We start from the raw sequence: 6,759 nt of genomic DNA, 5'->3' as shown, positions 1-6,759 counted from the left end.
CTGCTCACGTGTGCAGTGACACTTTGGACATGACAGGCTCCCAAGACACTCCCACCTGGACATACTAGTCCTGGTCCTCACCATCAGTGCTGCCAGCAGAGGGAAAGTTTCTCCAAGAAAACAACAGACAGACACAGAAAATCATAGATATGTTTTTCACCAAGAAATCAAACAGGAGGGTGTAAAATGAAACAGTGGACAAGTTAAACAGTGGGTCTTGTGCTCATTTTCAGGGAGGCAGCTTGTTCAACCTGCTGCACACATCTCCACTGTAAATGTGACAGTAACTGTAAACTAAAAATAAGCCAAGAAACCCAAAGGTGAGGAGAAAAGAGAACAGGAGAAAGGCTGCTTCAGGGTACTGGCTGATGACCTAAGAGGATTTCTATTGTCATAAAGTAGTTTTCCCCATAAAAGGCAGATAAGACCACATCGTTCAGTAAATGGTGGAACTGTATTATTTTGAGTCAAGAGCTTGTCCTTGGAGCTGATTATTTGTAAGAAGTGGCTTCAGAGACACCACTGGGAATTCTTTTCCCTGATCAAGAGGCTGGGCTGTGAGAATGCAACTGAATTTCCTCTCACTTGCCAAACTAAGCCCAGCAGCACTAGGAAGCTCAGGTTTTTCTGGATTTCTGCAGTTCCAGCCACTCCAATGCCATCAGCTCTCTGCCAGATTTTATGAAGGCATTTCTGATTTTTTTCATAAGTGAAGCAAAGCAGAATTGCAAAACCCACCTGAAATCAGTGCAGCCAGCTCCCCAGCCTTGCTCTGAGTACACAGGCCTTCATGGGTTAACTGTTGCACATTGGTCCATAACATGCACTTGTGTCAGAAAACATTTATGTTAGCAGCTGCACCGGCAAGGTTAGTACCAAAATATCCTTCTGTGCTTTGGGGTTTGGCTGTTCATTTGTTTGTTTTATTCTTGTTTGTTTGGGGCTTTTTTTAATCCTCATCCGTTCTAAATAGAGGAGTGATTCATTCCTTTGTTTAATTTTGCTTCAGCCTACTGGGTTTTTTTTATTTCAGACGGAAGGAAAACTTCTAGTTTGGGTATAACAGAAGGAAAACGCAACCGCACAGGCATAGCCCCCAGAAGACAGAACCAGACCTTGTATCTTAGAATCATAGAATGGCTTGGGTTGGAAGGCACCTCAAAGATCATCTAGTTCCAACTCCTCTGCCATGGACAGGGCCACTAGACCAGGGTGCTCAAAGCACCACCCAGCTTGGTCTTGAACACTTCCAGGGATGTTCCAGTGCCTCAATACCTTCACAGGCAAGAATTTCTTCCTGATGTGCGGGGAGCTTTGGTGGGTCGGATGGTCGGGACGGACGGTGACGAGAGATCTCTGAAGTCAGATCTTGGAACATGCGGTTTATTGCAAAGGGCGTGGGTATAGGGGCACTGCTTAGAGCTGCCAGCCGCAGCTCGGAGCAGGCCCAGGAGAGCAAGAGAGTAAGCGGGTAAGTAAAGAGAGAGAGAGAGAGGAATGAGAGTGAAGAAGAAGCAGTGAGAGAGAGTGTAGTAAGAGTGTGAGTAAGAGAGTAAGAGTGTCTGAAGTCCTGGTTACAATACAATAAATCATCTTCTGTACTGAATATTCTAATTGTCACTAACCAATCTAATACAAGATACAAATCCTATAGCATTTACATACAGCCTATAAGAGTTCTTATATTACCATAGAGTGTTACACCTTAACTTCTAAAAACTACTCTTTGGACCCCTTCTGCTGAGCTAGTAGGGTCTGCTCTGACCCTTGGACCTGCCTGCAAGCAGAGGGTATTGTTCAATCAAAAGGGGATTACCTTCAGTTGGCCATACCATTGTTTTCCAGTTGTTCAGTAACTAAGACTTGGTAATTCAAAGGTGGCTTTCATTTCGATGTCACTTATAGTTTTCATATTCCCAAAATCTTTTGTCAGGCAATCATATTTATAAGGCTTTCCTGTTTCATCTTCCCCAACACTGATGCATAATCTATACCTGCATTCTGTCAGTTTGAAGCCATTCCCCCTTGCCCTATCACTCCATGCCCTTGTCCAAAGCCCCTCTTCAGCTGTCTTGTAGCCCCTTTATGGACTGGATTCTGCATAAGGCTGGCATATAATGCTTGAAAGAACAAAACCAATGAAGTCACCACAACATAGACTACCTTGAAATTACCGATATCTGAACTGACTTTCCCTATAGGTCCCTGATATTGCTGGAGGGGGCAGCAGTTATCTTATAGCAGGTATGAATGGGTGGCAATGGCAAGAAAGGAAAATAATTTGATACAGCAGCAGCCACTGAACACAGTCTGAGGCCACCAGACTCTGCTTTCAAGGAAAATGTATCTTCCCTGCTAGAACAATGTGCAAACACTTCTTGGATCATCTTCCTATATCAAAATTACTGAGGGGATTAACAGTGTGGTAAAAAGGGTGAGAGCTTCTATAGGTTAACACACAGAATCAGATACTCAACCAAATTCAGTCACTGTAAAAACGGGGATTTTTCTAACCATGACACATAATTTGATTTACAGTTCTGCGCAGAAAGAGGTGCTGGGAGGTAAACCCCAGAGCCAGCACCCCAAGGTGCAAAAAAGCAGGCCTACTTACAGAGTTACAATCTTGGGCTATTAAATCTTACTTAAGTCACTGCTTGGCTTAAGTTGTTACTGGCTCATCCTTTCTTTACTTCAAATTAAAGCCATTGTGTCCCAAGAAATCATAGCACATGCTTGGTGAGTGGTGGCCTTTTTGTAGGCGGGAGTGCCTGAGCTGGGGTCTGGTTTTTACTATCGTAAGGAGCAAAAGTTCATCACTAGGGCAAGTTCTCACTACAGAACCAGTCAAAACTGGGGATTTTTTTAGTTCATCATTACACATCCTGGATAAGAAGGGTGTTATCTTTCTTTGTTTTCCCCCCTTCAAGAACTTAGGCCATCAATTTTCTGTCTTCCCCATTCCTGTAGTTATTGCTTCCATTGCTTAAACACTTTGTTCTTTACGTTGTTTGAAACTTCACTCCCGTTATCCATCAAGGTGGTGAGAGGAAAGCTCATGTCTTTACAAACAATTTGATGGGTGAAGGTATGGGTGTTAACATCTTTGAAATGGGTCTTCATGTTTCCACTAACTTCAGGCACCAGGTTTGTTGCAGAGCCCAGACAGTTTGGCTCCTGAAACAGACAAGTGGGTCTGCATAAGCCCGAGTTTCTGAACTTTGGGGTAAAATAGTAGGTTCAAGGGGGGATATGTGGGAGGCGGTTCAGGAAGGCTGTACCTTCCTGCTACCTCAGCCAATGGGGGAAGGAAGAGGGCAACGTGCGGCCGGGAGTTTGGGATAAAAGGAGGCTGCGCCCTCCAAAACCTCAAGAGAGGAAACCCTGTGGGCGTGTGCCCCAGTGGACTTTCTTCCGTCATTCGAATAAAGTTGCAGGACTCCTCTGTCTCCTCTTTGGACATAAACCTCTGGCGTTTGTGGATTTTCCTGACAGTGAGCACCAGTATGGAGGCACCTGTGGGGAATCCTACTGGAGGCTGAGGGTCCACTTGCATTGCTCCAAGAAGCTTAGTCCATCTTTAGACAACATACAATTATGTTCATTCATATTTAAGTTATGATAGTGATTGATTTGTGTCCCTGTCAAAAGCCAGGATCATTTGAACAGGCACAAGATGTAATGAGCCAGAGCAGAAATGAACAGACAAACCAAACATGGAAACAAACTGGAGCTGCAAATAAATTGGAGCCGAAATGAAGCTGGGGAAGGTGAAACCAAACTGGAGTCTAAAAGATGCTGGAGGCCAGAACAAACTGGACCCATCTATGAGCTGAATCCGAGACAAACTGGGGACAGAAACAAACCACCTGAAGCTGCAAATGAGGTGGAGCAGACACTAGACAGGAGCCTTCCCCGAGGAGGAGACACAAACAAACTGGAGTCACAAAGGAACTGGAGCCGCTAACTCCCCTCAGCATCTCTGGGCGGACTGAGCCGGGTGGGTGCTGGCAGGACCGTGCTGAGGGCAGGCAGCAGCAGCATCGCCCTCGGTGCGGGCATGCCGGCCTCTTCCTAAGGGATCCACACCTGGCGCGGGTCGCTCGGGCACGAGTGGTTCCGGGCGTGGCCGGTTCGAGCTATTCTCCCGGGTTACAGCAGAGCCAGCGCGGGGCCGAAGAGCTCGTCCTGCCGGCAGTGGCTCTGGAAAAGAGCTGGGGAGAAGAAACCGGGCGAGGCCCGGTGGCAGGAAGGGTCACCGGGGAATGACCCTCAGCTGCTGCCCCGGGACGAGACCCCCGGGACGGGACCCCCGGGAAGGGACCCCCGGGAAGGCCCCCTCAGGCTCCCGCGGCCCCGGGCGGCGGCGCCCCCTGGCGGCCGTGGCGGGGCCTGTGAGGAGCGGCGGCGCCGCCGCGCACCTGCCCCGCACAGGGCGCCGCCTGGCGGACGCGGCGCGGCACCGCAGCCCCGGGAGCGGCACCGGGACCCCCGCCCGCGCCCATCGCGCTCCCGCCACCGCCCTGGCCCAGGCCCCTGCTGATAATAAGGCTCCTCCTGGCTGTCTCCTGCCAGTGACCTGAGCGGGAGCGTGGGGGGTCCTGAGGAAGGGACGGCTCTGAGCAATGGGGTGCTGGGAGGCTCTGAGCGGTGGTGTACGGGGTGCCGGACAAGGCTGAGGAAGCCTGTGAGCAATGAGGGACTCTGGAGCATGGTAAGGGACGGGCTTCATGCAATGAAGGGGTGTGTGTGTGTGTGTGTGTGTGTGTAGGTGCTGAGACTGCAGCAGCGGTGTCCCTGAACAAGGCAGAGGCTCAAGGCAGGACACAGCCAGGTCAAGGGCAGCTATAAGCCATGGGGAAGGCAGGGGGACACCCTGGCACCCGCCAGAAAGGAGGACCTCGAGCAAACAGGAGAACAGGAGTCTCAGCTCTGGGAAGGTGCAGGGGGGAGCATCCCAAGAGGGTCCTACAGTGGAACACAACATGGCAGGGGGCTGCAGCTCTCAGGTCTGGAAATCAGCTCGAGGTGCAGCTCTGGACTATGAGCAGCAAGGCTGCATGAGGCTAAGGCTGGCTATCCCCTCCTGGGGGACAGCACTAGAGGGACAACTTCTGAAGGGACACTGTTAGGAAAATTAATCCACGATGTCAGAGGTTTATGTCCAAAAAGGAGACAGAGGAGTCCTATAACTTTATTCAAATAAAGGAAGAGGCCATGGGCATTTGCCATCGTATCTCTCAGATTGTTGGGGGATGAACCCCCTTTTTATCCTAAGTTCCCAGCTGCATCACCTTCTTCCTTTTCCCCATTGGCTGAGGTACTTGGAAGGTACAGACTTCCCAAATCGCCTATTCTATGTCCCCCTCTAATATGCACCCCCCTTTTGTTATAGAAAAGAATGAAAAAAATAAAGCTATTCCTAATTCCATTATGTCTTTGTTCTTTTTCTCTAGGTTCAGGAATTTAACACAGCCTTGGCAGAGCAACAGTCCATGTTGATTAGTAACATTTTCTAGAACTAATAGTTTCTTCTGTTATTTCCCTATCTTTAAGTTCCTAGCCCTATCTACAAACAGATTCACACAGTCTGTTTGTAAAGACACATTCATCTTACTCCTTTCAGACACCATGCCTGGGATGGACACCATAGCTGGAATATGGACACTGTAGTTTGAATATGGACACCATAGCTGGGATACATGCCCTGAACACGGCAGGAAGACCCTCACACCCTCACCTTCAACCCATGAATAACCAGCCACAGCTATAAAGAATTTGTCAAAAACCAGCTTTGTCACTGAAACCACTTGAGGCAGAAAACATATTTTCCATGGCTGAAAAGGTCTCATGGAAGAATCTCATGTCTCCACCCAGCCATGTCGCTCTCCATGCTCCCTCTGGCCATGGGCCCCTCCATGTCCCCTGTGCCAGCCACACACTCCTCAATATGCCCCACACAAGAAATGCACCTTTCCATGCTGGCCCCGGCCATGCCCCCCTGAGCCACCTCAAGCCACATTTACCCCCATGTCCTCTCCCAGCCGTGTCCACCGCATGCCCAGGACACGCACTCCCTCCTGCATTAAGATCCCAAAACTGTGCTGTGCTTCCACTTTGAGCCACAGACCCCGTGCTGCATTCCCAGTATACAAGTACCAGATTGGCCACATCAAGGGTCCCCTTCCGTCTTATTTAAAGTAGTTTGTCCTGCTCTAAGTCAGCTGTGCTTTGCGTTGGGGACAGGAGGGGCCTCCGGGCGCTGGCTCGGAAGGAGCGGCCCTCGGTGGGCGGTGGGAGGGGCGGGAGCGCCCGAACGTGCGGACGGCGGGTCACGATTGGCCAAGACTAGGAGCTAGGGGTTGGGCACCGTGAGCTGCGGAGGATGGGAAGTGCTTTTTACACACTCCGTTAGCTCCGTCGGGAGAGGGAACCATCCCGGCTCCTGACCCGTAAATGCACCACAAGGCAACGGCGGCTGCCGAGGGTGTGGGGGTAGCGGTTGGCAGGGCCGAGGGCTGGGGCGCTGGGAGCTTCCCTGGGGGGCTGAGAGCTCACTGAGGGGCAGGGCGGCTGTGGCGCGGACAAGCACTGGCCCAGTGAGAGCTGTCCCTGCGCGGGGGGTGGCAGCAGCGAGACCCCGCGGGAGCAGGGGCTGACCTGGACCCCAGGCGACGGCACGGTGGGGGCTCAGAGCTCTGCTCCGCTCCCGGTGCCGGGGCAGCATGGCCGCACCCACGGAAGTACCCCGGGGAGGGG

The sequence above is a fragment of the Corvus cornix genome, chromosome 4 (assembly GCF_000738735.6).
Source record: "Corvus cornix cornix isolate S_Up_H32 chromosome 4, ASM73873v5, whole genome shotgun sequence".
Classification (NCBI taxonomy): Eukaryota; Metazoa; Chordata; class Aves; order Passeriformes; family Corvidae; genus Corvus; species Corvus cornix.
Note: the sequence above shows the minus strand (reverse complement) of the source record.